Here is a 12,811-nt window from a genome sequence, read left to right on the forward strand (position 1 = left end):
CCAGGCACCCCTGGTATATTTAATATATATTATCATTTACAATTATAACTGTTACAAAATATAATGGTTACATTTGATCTGTGTTTTCACACAGCAAGGCTCTTGTGTTTTTCTGGTTCTCAGCTTTTTGGTTGTCCCATTTCTCTCTCCTTCCTGGGCTACACTAGCTCTATCTCACCCTCTATTCTTTTGCACAGAATGCAGAGTGATAATACTAACGTCTTCCCAGATAGATCACTGGCTCAAATAAAATTTCCAAAATATTTGGAAAGGACCATATATGCAAGTATTATGTTAACCATGATATAAAGATTCCTGATTCCTGAAACAAGGAAGTTAAGATTCATGCTTGTGAGAGACATCTAAAAGGGGGGCCGGGTGGAGTCACAGTATACCCATACAAAATTAAAAGAGGATGAAAAAGAAAAACGTGGATTATTAGGTTCTTTGACTGACAACTGAGTGGGAAGGAGCTTCATTTCCGAGAATCTGCCCGAATACCATTAAAATTTACCTTGAAATTGGTTGAACATTTTATCAGAAATGCTAATTTCTTCTGAGAAGAAGGTTATGAATTACATTTCAAGCAAAAAGGAACTACAGATATGGGACATCATTTATTCTTCATAAATCTTCATTTTCTTCTGTAGACACTCCAAATACAGTATCTTATAATTTAATTCATCACTTTGTCTCATTCACCAAGTCAAATCTATACCAGATGTGTTTCCATTAACGGTTATAGCTCACCATTCACCAGGACATACACAGTTGAAATCTCAGAATCATTCTAGGCAATATTTTGTTCATCTTCGACACCTGTATCATGTCCATGCCTGTCACCTCGCATGTTCATCTTGTTTCATGCATTCACTTCACTCTGACCACTTCGGCTCTCCCCAGGCTCTCTTCAGGTACCTGCCAGGCCAGAGCAGCAGCCTCATCTATGGGCGTTTAACTCCTACATATCTATCCTCTAAACTGCAGCCAGAACAACCTTGCACAGTTGAAATCTGACCCCCGAACCCTCACTTGTAACCACGCAGAAGTATCTCCATGATCCACAAAATGAAGCCCATGTTTCCTTTAAAAGCTTCAGAAGATTCACAAAATCCTATCTACCTCTCTTATATCTAGTTTCTTTTAGTTTCATGTTTTATGATCTCTACAAATGTAGTAGCTTCTACTGGTACCTAAGTTACCAAAGTTGGCTGCATAAAACAGCAGAGACTGACTATCTTTGGGTCAGGAATCTGGGTCCTCTGGTCAACTTGTCACAAGATTGAAACTGAGGTGTTGGTTGGCCTGTGTGTTTCTTCTGCAGGTCGGTGTCCTCTCTCAAGCTCACAGGGCTGCTGACAGTATTCAGTTTCTTGCAATGGTAGCACTGAGGTCTCGTTCTCTTGCGGGCTCGTGGCCGGGGATGGCTCTGAGCTCTTTCAGGCTCTTCTCAGTTCCCTCCCCGGGGACCTCCTCCATAGGCCCTCTCACACCTCAGTCTCTCTTCAGGAAGGCTCTGGATCCAGCTAAGGGCTTTTCTGGTTAGTCAGATATGCCCAGATGAACTCAAAATCAATTGACTAATCACCTCATCATAGCACTGATATCTCATCATGCTTACATTTCTTTCTGGAACAAAGAGAATAAAGTGAAAATCTTAGAGAGGTCGTCTTAGACTCCCGCCCATCACAGATACCGGTCACCAGTGTGGATTTGCTGCCAATACTCACGTTCCTGCTTATGCTATTTCTTCTGATGAAACGTTCCTTCCTAACTTTTGGTCCTGGTTGATCCTTGTTCACCATTTGAGATTTTGCTTAGGCATAATATTCTACAGAATATGGACTTTCCCTGAATTCACGACCTCAGCTAAGTTTTCCTCTCATAAGCTGTGATAGTGATGCCATGTGTGAATGTCTCCTAGCGTGAGTCCTATTCACCTAAGACTGTGTTAACTGGTTTGTTTCCCAAGGGCAGATTATTAGGCACTGATGCCACCATAACAAAATATCATAGACTGCAGCTTCAACAACAGACACTTAGGTTTTCAGTATTCTGGAAAGCAGACGTTCAGTTTGCCAACATGGTCAGGATGCCAACATGTCAGTTTCTGAAGAGATTTCTCTTCCTGGCTGCTACAGGTTGCCTCCAACCTGCTGTGTGTTCTCATGACCTCTTCTATGTGAGGGGGGAGAGAGAGAGGGAGAGCACTCGCGCGTGTGCTCTGTTGCCTCTTCTGAATGAGGGCACTAATCCCATCACGAGGGCACGAACCTTCATGATCTCGTTTAACCCTAATTACATTTTATAAAGGACCTGTCCCCAACATACAGGCACATTAGAGGGTAGAGTTTCAATATATGAACTTGGGGGACACAAACATTCAGTCCATAGCAGGTTGGGATGGTGACTACTTCACCTTTGTAATAAAAATGCACAATAGCCTTTCAACAATATTTTTAACTGAACTGGTCTTGTACGGCCAAACTCATCATATTTGTTGTCTTTTGTCATTGATTACCTCTATCATCCAATTAGTTACCACTTCTTATGCTCTAATATTGCGATATATCCTTGTAAATAATTTAATGCCTCGAGGTCCAGCTTTGACCATACCACTCCATTAACTAATTAGTATACAAAAATAAATCCAATATTCCTTAACCTAATCTGGCTCCTGAGGTCCAGAGAGAGATGAAAATACTGAGATAAATATCTTCCTTTTAATTGCAACAGTATACCCTAAATCCAAAATAAAAAGACATAAATGTTCTATGATAGGGGATTGGTCATGCTAATTACATGTTAACAACAGTAAATAATGCATTCATTGAAATGATATTATAGAAAATACTAGTATCAGATAATAATCATGCTGGATTATTAAGTACAAAATCAATTTAAACAAACTATGTGTTGTTATTGTATTACTTGTTTTCTATCTAATTCCCTGGCCCCTTCACATAAACTGTATGATCTTTCAGGAAAAGGGCTGTATTTTATATATCATTATGTCTCTAAACAGTAAACAGACAGTAAACACTGAAAAATGTTTCTTGCTTTGACTGAGTTGGCTGAAACCAAGTGGGAGAGATATAAAATGTGAACATATTCTTAGTAACACAGAGATACACATACAGAATACTGCCACGTCTTAATGTGGAACAGTAAATATCAAATATGTCACATACACTTTGGAGCAAAATTAAAACTATCAGTATAGTTATAAAAATAAATACACCTTTGGAGATGGAAGGCATTAAACGATTTCCTATGCCCCTTCTAAGTACAGGCAGCAAGTCTTATCATTTTAAAATATTTCTTTACCTGGTATAGTTATATTATTTCAGTTTTACAAATAGGCTAAATGTATTCTTTTCAAAAATCTTTTGACTGTTAAAAAAAAATCTTTGACTGTTTTCCTTGCTCTATATAGTTTATATAGAACACAAATGCATTCTTATAGACCTCTATGAGCATCTGCAGGTGAACAGTTTTTTAAAGCCTGCAGCTCTAATGGTCCAAAGTAGCTCGAGAAACAGTTCAGTTAGTCAGAATGAACCGTTCCAGTCCTGAAACTGGGCGATCATTTAGTTATGGATTGTATTGCCTGTATGTTCTTCCTTTTCCTACATAAAGAGGTTAGTTTTTTTCTTGCTGTGGGCACTCTGCATTTCCTGAAACAACTATCTTTTGACATGAAAAATAATTTCCTACACTACGTCAGAAGGACCTGCAAGAAGAACAAAAATAAGTGATTGTATGTGACTTATTATTTCCCCAAAGTTCAGGGGGTGTGTGTGGGTTTGAAATTATCTATGTGTGCATGTTTGTATTTAGTAGACAACAGTAATTTTTATAGGTGGGACAAACAAGACATAGCATCTTGCTTTATTTTGAGATCAACACAGAACTATCAGGTACAAATATTCATTTATCTATTTAACAAATATTTGTTGAAAAGTCACTATTTGCTATCATATTATGTCAGAAAGTAACTTTAAAGTAGTGAGTGAGAAAGACATATAACATCTTCTCCAAAGCTTATTCTTTTTTTTTTTTTTTTTGGTGCTTATGTGGCTAGAAGTCAGTGGTGAGAGGAGGTAAATCGTATTCTCTTAGCAAATTTCAGTTATATGATATTGTTACCAACTATAATCGCCTTGTTATCCATTAGACCTTCCAACTCGATCCTATCATTGAAAGTTTGCATCCTATGACCTATTTCTCTCATCCCCCAACTCCTGGCACTCACACAGGCTCACTAGCATTCTCCCAAGGCCCACTTTCTGTTTCTGGAAGAAGAATCTGTTTTTTTTCTTTTTTTGTTTTTGTTTTTGTTTTTGTTTTTTTCTTTTAATTCTTTATCCATAAGCTTTCGAAGTTATCCTTTCCCATTTCCTCTCCCCAGTTTTACCTAAGGTTTTCCCCCAAAGGCACAGGGGACTGGCACAGTAGCTGTTCCTCACCAAGGCAATGGCACAGAGGTCACCCTTCTGTACCTGAGGCAGACCAGCAGTGGCACCACGAGGCCGGGCAGCATCAAATCTGTGGGAAACAAGACAAAAGCATCACAACACACATTCTGCCTCTAAGCAGTTCCAAGTTTGACTTCAACATTAATTTATTCACTCAACCAACAAACACTTATTAAGTATCAACTAGGTTATTCATAATGAAAATTAGGAAATGCAACCTGAGTATCAGACCTTTTCCCTTCAGGGGCTAGTGGTCAAACTGAAGCACCAAGCTGAGGGTCAGGTTCCATGATCTCTTATTCTGCTTTTCCTAACTTTAGCTTATTGATGTAAAGCAGAGCGTATGGTCGCTCACAGAGTGCTTTCTGCTGTAAGTACAAAGTACGAAGCTTATTGAAGCCTTTCAATGGGGTCGTGGAGGCCCAGGGACCTTATGGAAGCAGCCAGGTGAGGGAGGAAACAAACATGCATGAAAAATTCCATTTTTCAATGGTATGAGCCCAGGAAATGGGTGCATTTATTCAAACAGCTGGCCCTTACTAAGTTTCAGCCAATAGCCAGAATACAGAAAAACCTCTTACCTGCTCCTCCCATCAGTTTTTCGAGCACCAGAGGCCATGTTGTGAACGTTGGGAGATCAGGATAGGACCACAGGTGTACACGGCCCACAAAGAGACACAGGAAGACTTATTACCAAAAGGTCAATCTCTGAGGGAACTGGACAAACCAAACACTAATGTCACTTTAATTAAGAAACAGAGAACATAAACGCAAAGCTAGAGAGGAGGCTGTGAGGCCCCTGTGATTCCACCTGGATACAGCAATGGCCACGGCACAGGAGATAAAAGTGGGGAGACCCAGCAAGGATTCCATCTGGGACCTCAGAAGCAGGTAAGCAAAGAATGGGGCGCCAGCCTGTAGGACGTGTTGAAACTTCCCCATGTTTACTACTTTTATTCCCCCTGTGTTCCCAGTGACTAACAGTAAAACCTTAGATTGAAAAGGGCCTTTCTCTGCATAGCTGCAAAGTGGGCTGGGGGCACAGGTAACCTAAGGAGACCCCACGGCACTGCTGCAGCCAAGCTGGGGGAAGAAGAGCCCCAAGTGACAAAGACAGAAAGCAAAGGATCCTGAGAGCCAGGCAGAGCCTAAGAAAGAATCCCTGTGAGATATCTGCACTGAAGGACATCACTGGAAAGCTGGGTATGTAGTTCCATTAACCCAGCTTCCTTCCTATTCAGTTTCTTAAGAAAATCCTGCTACTGATAATTTTAAAAATATTTTTTACATGTCCTGAAATTCCACCCTTTTTGAGACCTCTCCTCCATCCCTACTTAACCCACGATGAACTATTATTCCTTCATCTCAGACCATCCCTTGCCAACTACCCTCTTCCTGAGTTAGATCTTTTATTCTCCCACCTACAGCAGTTTTTGATCTTCAAAGACCCAATTCTAGGGACACTGGGTCCAAAGAGATCTGTAGGGATGATATTGGGAGATTCTGTACTTCCCGTTTTAAGTAAGGCAGGTTAATGAAAGAAAGGAGGAGAAACAGAGGTTAGGCAAGGATTATAGTAACGGCCCTCTCCATCCTAGCATACCTGTTGGGTATAGATTTTTCTCCAGTTCAAACAGGATGGGGTTACCAGCACACCATACACAGTCACCGCATCCCCCCTGTGAGCATATAACTTCACAATGTTGAGCTCTTCCTTTCCAGGTACTAAGGCAGAGACCTGATCTGTTCCAAGAGTCGGGAAAGCAGTCGCCACATCAGCCCGAAGCTTTCTCTGGCGGAAAGCAAACCAATACTTGGCATGAATCCTGCCTGGATGGATTTTAATAAATTCAAAGAACTCTGGAGGACCTACTGTAAAATCACAGGGGCCAAGGAAAACTGGTTTATGATGCCCTATATATGGTATATGATGCCCTACTCTTCCAAAACATGCTATCCTCTTTCTCATCAATGTCTCATGTAGTTTCACATATTCCTGGGGGCAAGTCTTTCCATTTCACAAAGAAGGAGGAAAACTGAGATCTAGTTGATGAAGTTCTAGAACCTAGGTGAGGTTCGGTGGGCTGAGGTCTGGAGCTGATGACCAAGAAAGAATTCTTGAGACATCTTTGGTGCAAAATGGTGGCTTATTAAAGCAAGGGGACAGGACCCCTGGGCAGGAAGAGCTGCTGCCTTCCCTTGGGGAAGGTGAGGGGAAGGGAGGTTTCAAAGGAGTTTTCATATGTTAAAGAGGGCCTACAAGGGTGGGGGGGTTGCCCTTGTGGCTTGATCAATGTCGTCTTTAGGCCAGCCATTAACATCAAGATAATTAGGAGATTCTTGGTGGGGTGTTATGATCCTGCTATCTTTTACCATGCCTTCTACCTCAGCCTCCTCCAGTTTCGTTTATGTTGGAGAGGGAGACATTAGGGCTTGAGGAACTGAGAGAGTTATTTGTCTCTGGAAATTTGTGCTGTTCATAAGGTAACTTCTTTGTTTGTAGATCTCCAGGACACTTGTAGAGCAATGGAGATTCCTGTCTTGCAGGATTGTGATCTCTGCAAGTTAACTGTTTATCATTTATGGCAGTCAGGAGTGCCTGAGGAATGCTACACATACTATGGAGGGGAGCAGGTGGAGAGGGGGGTGCAAGGCGCCAGCTTTTGCTATGTCTTCAGCCAGCCTCCTGCTCCCTCATCATAGTGAGTAACCAAGTTAGCCTGACTAGAAACTCAGCCTTGCCCTCCGCCCACTCCTTTCTCTTATCTGCCTCGCAAATCTGTCAGCTTGTGGTCAAAAAGCTATAGGAAGGTACCAGGAGTGACAACTAGGGCACACTGGTCCCCAACTTCGCAACGTGGTACCAGCATCAGCAACACTGTGCACAGACACAGCAACACTGTGCAACAGACGCAGTTCTTAAAACGCGTCCCTTGGTTCTCTCCCACCTCACCCTCCATCCGTCTCTCCTGCGAGAAGCAGATCCCTTTTCTCCTGTAGTTGTAGTTTTCGGTGTCCCATCGGATTTTTGTGGAGGGCGGGCCCTGTCACTGTTCGTGTTTGCACCGCCCACACCTTATCTAGCCGCAGTCAGGAAGCGCTGGCTGGATTACGTTTTCCTTTACTAGCCTGGGAGACACGCTAGGCCTGTGCTCCGTCTTCGCCCTCAAAACGTGTCTAAACCACCCCCCCCCCTCGGCTCTCCGGGGTCCCCTCCTGGCTGGACTTTCCCCGGCCTCCACCCAGGGCGGCGGACCCAGCTCAGAGAGGGCTGTGGGCCAGCCCGCACTGGGAGATGTCTGGGTGCCTGGTGGGCGGAGCGGGCCCCTTCTCTCCCTCACCTGTCCGACCCCTTGATGGCCGTGTTGGACTTGACCCGAAAGGCCTTGGCAAACATGTCTGCTGGAGTGACCTGGGGGAGGCAAGACGCGCACAGAAGCCGGGGACTATCATGAAAACGAGAACGCGGCGACTTCCCGACTCGCAGCCCTGTGCGCAGCCATGTTGAGGCCCAGCTGGAAAATAGGCTCGGCTGGAAACCCGGCCCACTCAGCTTCGCAGCTACAGGCGCTGCGGGGACCGCGGCCGCCCCTAGTGGCAACGCCGGGAACTGAACCTGGGTGGGCGGGGCCTGGGGAAGGCGGGGCGGATTCCTGCTCTGTCGCCATACCTTGGCAGGCTCTGCGCCTGCTCGAATTGCAGGCGCCCCGGGGTCCCGGTGACTTAGCGGTGGCGACCAAGATGACTTAGTTTCCACTCCGTCCGTATTGTGTTCTGTGAGAGTTTGCCCCGCATGTTATAAGGAGAAAACTACAAATAATCTTCAAGTCTATTTTAAAATATTTTTGGCCACTTTCATATAAATTTTTCAAAGCTTTATTGCTTTTTGAGTTCAGGCGTTATTTGGAGGGGGAAGTTTCCAAAACTAATGAAATAACGTTGCTTATTTAAAAAAAAAAATCTGTGAGGCAGATTAGTTTCAAATTATGGTTTGTCTTCTCCCTATGGATGTCATGTACACTTGGGTGGGGAATGATGCCAGACTGCGTTGTGGACTAGGTCGATTGCAACACAGCTACTTAGGCAGCCTCTGCCCAGGCAGAAGACAAAGGTTATTCAAGGGAATATTAGAAATAGATACAAAAATTAAATAAACCATAAGTAAATACGAAAATGGCAACTACAAAGGTGTAACATAATCTCCATTGTCTATTAAAAGAGATTAATGAACACTGGAAGGATGTCAGAAACCAATAAAAATGTAACTTTATGAAATGAGGGAACAGATATGATGAAAGTAAGATTACTCTGCATACTTCTCATATTACCTTGACTTTTGAAGCATGCAGGTGTTTAGGGCGCCTGGTGCCTCAGTGGCTGAAGCGTCTGACTCTTGGTTTTCAGCTCACACCATACTCTCCCGGTGGTGAAATCCTGCCCCACATCAGGACGGTGCTTGGCTTGGAGTCTGCTTGAGTTTCTCTTTCTCTCTCTCTGCCCCTCCCTCCTTTCTCTCCCTCGCAAATAAATAAAGAAAATCTTTTTTTAAAATGTGAATGTTATATATATATATATATATATTTTAAAAAGTTTAGCGTAAAAGAGGAAGAAATGAAATCTAAAATCGAAAAAAATACTAATGCAAATAAGTGTAAAACTCTATTAATTTGGTAGGTGAACCAATCAGAGGTAAGGATTATTTCAATTCATTTTTTAAAAAGATTTTATGTCTTTATTTGACAGAGAGAGGGAGATCACAAGTAGGCAGAGAGGCAGGCAGAGAGAGAGGGAAGCAGGCTTTCTTCTGAGCAGAGCGCCTGATACAGGGTTCAATCCCAGGACCCTGATATCATGACCTGAGCCTAAGACAGAGGCTTACCCCACTGAGCCACCCAGGCGCCCCTACTTCAAGTAATTTTTGAGGAGAATACTTAAACTCAAGAGTCAAACCTCCTGGGACAAAATAAAGGCAAAGGCATTTTAACCTTCATTCAGTAGTTTAACTGCTAATAGTAATGTTTGCATTATTATTTTTAAAAAATATTGAAATATAAGGATATGTGAATAAATAGAAAAGACAGAAAATGTATTTAAAAGTTTCTTATCCCTGTATTATTTATAACACTGAATGGTAAGATCCAATAGGAGCCAATGAATTTTAAATTTCATTTCTACTTCAGCTTTCCCACAAGCAAAGACATTTAAATGTCCCAAAGACATTTAAAGACATTTCAACAGTATTGAACATTCCCATGTAGTACCAATAACACAATTCTTGTATTTTAAACAATATTTCCCAATAAAAAGATTCAGAACTTTTTGGAAAGCTGTATGATTATGGGTATTGGTCAGGGAGGTATACACTGAGCCTAGAGCATTGTGTTGTGCTAAAAAGAAATGAAACACTCAAAGACAAGTGGGTATAACAAAGCAATCAGGACAAGGTTCAAGAGGCACTCACTAGCCAGATTTGGGATAATTTGAGCTTCAAAGAATAATGACTATAATTATTTGTGACAAAGTGAATAAATAAAAATTCCATGCTGATACATGTTGAAAAAAAGAAAAAAGAAAAAATCTTTAAAGCCATCACTGGTCACTTTCATCAAGTTCTTACTCTAAATATTGGAAATTAAAAAGCATAAATTAACACTCATCTTCACACCAGAATGACAATTAGTAAGTAAAGAAAAAGAATAGAATTCATTTTAAAAATCGCCAACAATGAAAATGATTAATTATACACTATATTGATTACAGGCTAAGAGTCATAAATAGATTCCACAAACATTAGGTGAAAAGTTTTGGAGAAATAGTATATATAAACCAATATTAACAGCAAAGAAAACTTGCCAATTGTAACAATGTTCCTTTCAATGCGAGAAAACTGGCTGTCGCTTGTGTTTTAGATTTAGATAAATTGACTCCATTGGAGACAACCAGTTTCTCATTCTAAGAATGCCACTGGATTTGATGCAAAATGAAGTAATAAGATATCACCTTAAAGTATTTTTACCTTAATTATATCTTTATTTTCATCTTAAAGTTTTCATGGTTTTGTAGAAGTCAACTGATTTCAACCAATTATGTTGTTTGAAATGTATGAACATAAAAATCGTATTTCAGACTCTTGTGGTTGAATGATTCCAAAACCCCCTTGAGCAGCAAAATCACGAGGATGTCATTAGACTTGAAGATCACTATCAAAAAGGTCCTCATAATTTTCCACATATACCATCTTACTTTTAATATATTCTTATTTTATTTTAATTTTAAAATGATTTATTTACATATTTAAGTAACCTCTACAGCCAATGTGGGGCTCAAACTCACGACCCTGAGAGTGAGGGCATACTCCACTGGTTGAGCCAGCCAGGCACCCAAATAAAATAACCATCTTTATTGTAGTTCAAAGGTGATACAAAGACAGAAAACATGGAAAATACATGACAGTAAACAATTAACTCTTTTTTTTTAAATTTTTATTTATTTTAAAAATTTCTTTTCAATGTTCCAGAATTCATTTATGCACCATACCCAATGCTCCATGTAATAGGTGCCTTCCTTAATACCCACCACCAGGCTCACCCAATCCCCCATCTCCCTCCCCTCCCAACCCTCAGTTTGTTTCTCAGAGTCCACAGTCTCTCCCACTTCTAGTTGCCCCAACTCACTTCTCCTATCCATTTCCCAATGTCCTCCATGTTATTACTCATGCTCCACAAATAAGTGAAACCATATGATAATTCTCTCTCTGCTTGACCTATTTCACTCAGCATAATCTCCTCCAGTCCCATCCATGTTGCTACAAAATTTGGGTATTCATTCTTTATGATGGAGGCATAATACTCCATAATATATATGGACCATATCTTCTTTATCCATTTATCTGTTGTAGGGTATCTTGGCTCTTTCCATAGTTTGGTGGCTGTGGCCATTGCTGCTATGAACGTTCAGGTATAGATGGCCTTTCTTTTCACTACATCAGTCTCTTCGGGATAAATACCCAGTAGTGCAATTGCAGGGTCATAGGGAAGCTCTATTTTGAATTTCTTAAGGACTCTCCACACTGATTTCCAAAGTGGTTGCACCAACTTGCATTCCAACCAACAGTGGAAGAGCGTTCCCCTTTCTCCACGTCCTATCCAACACATGTTGTTTACTGTCTTGTTAATTCTGGCCGTTCTACTGTGTAAGGCGCTATCTCAGTGTGGTTTTGATTTGAATCTCCCTGATGGCTAGTGATGATGAACATTTGTCATGTGTCTGTTAGCCATCTGTATGTCTTCTTTGGAGAAGTGTCTGTTCATGCCTTCTGCCTATTTTTTGATGTGATTATCTGTTTTATATGTATTGAGTTTGAGGAATTCTTGATAGATCTTGGATATCAGCCCTTTGTATGTGTTCATTGGAGAAGTGTCTGTTCATGTCTTCTGCCCAATTTTTGGCATGATTATCTGTTTTGTGTGTGTTGAATTTGAAGAGTTCCTTATAGATCTTGGGCATCAGCCCTTTGTACTGTCACTTGTGAATGTTTTCGCCCATTCCGTGGTTAACCACAAACTCTTAGCCCAGCATTTCTGAATTCAAGTATAATTATTATAAATATTTTATTGTACTTCCCGACAATCTTTGTTTTATAAACATTTATGTGGGATCAAGTTATACTCTGTGTATGTGTGTGTGTTTATACTTGGTATAAGATTTTTTGGTCACTTTTCATGTTATTGTATGCCAGTTATGTACCCAATTAGATTCTAATTTCTCTTTATGATGTGTTCAAATTTTTATGTGTGCTAGATAGCCATCTTGTAGAAGATCTTGCATTTCATCATTTGGTAGATAAGCAAAAGTAGACAATAACTACTGACATCTTATTACTTACAGGTAGGTACGACATAGTTAGGCTTTTATGTATTTTTGAAGTAAAATTACCTTAAAGATGGAGAAAAGCATTTTCTCCCATTTCCTCTGAACAGAGAGTCTCAGTCCCAGGAGTAATGGAAGAAGCTTTGAGAAAGTTAGAGGGAAAGATGGATGGAAGTATGCACTGGAGTGACTGAATCTAGTTTCTTGCTGTAAGTATTTTATGATTAGAGCACAAAGCATTTTGGTTGGCCAAGTTTTTTTTTTTGTTTTTTTTTTTTAATATTTTATTTATTTATTTGACAGAGAGATCACAAGGAGGCAGAGAGGCAGGCAGAGAGAGAGAGAGGAGGAAGCAGGCTCCTGGCTGAGCAGAGAGCCCGATGTGGGGCTCGATCCCAGGACCCTGAGACCATGACCTGAGCTGAAGGCAGAGGCTTTAACCCACTGAGCCACCCAGGTGCCCC

General features: G+C 41.0%; 1 long non-coding RNA gene across 2 annotated transcripts; it reads right to left on the reverse strand.

The window, feature by feature from the left end:
• Window positions 1-598: 598 nt before the first annotated feature.
• LOC309849510 lies at window positions 599-8,017 on the reverse strand. 2 transcript variants are annotated; one of them, XR_014303737.1, is made up of 5 exons: window positions 7,820-8,017; window positions 6,082-6,270; window positions 5,060-5,195; window positions 4,418-4,548; window positions 599-1,629 (listed from the first exon to the last, which is right to left on the reverse strand). It is a non-coding gene; the product is annotated as an uncharacterized lncRNA (long non-coding RNA). The 2 variants fall into 2 exon arrangements; XR_014303738.1 differs by lacking the exon at window positions 7,820-8,017 and having other exon boundaries at window positions 5,060-5,132; window positions 6,082-6,170.
• Window positions 8,018-12,811: the final 4,794 nt, after the last annotated feature.

The sequence above is a fragment of the Mustela nivalis genome, assembly GCF_964662115.1.
Source record: "Mustela nivalis genome assembly, chromosome: 16".
Classification (NCBI taxonomy): domain Eukaryota; kingdom Metazoa; phylum Chordata; class Mammalia; order Carnivora; family Mustelidae; genus Mustela; species Mustela nivalis.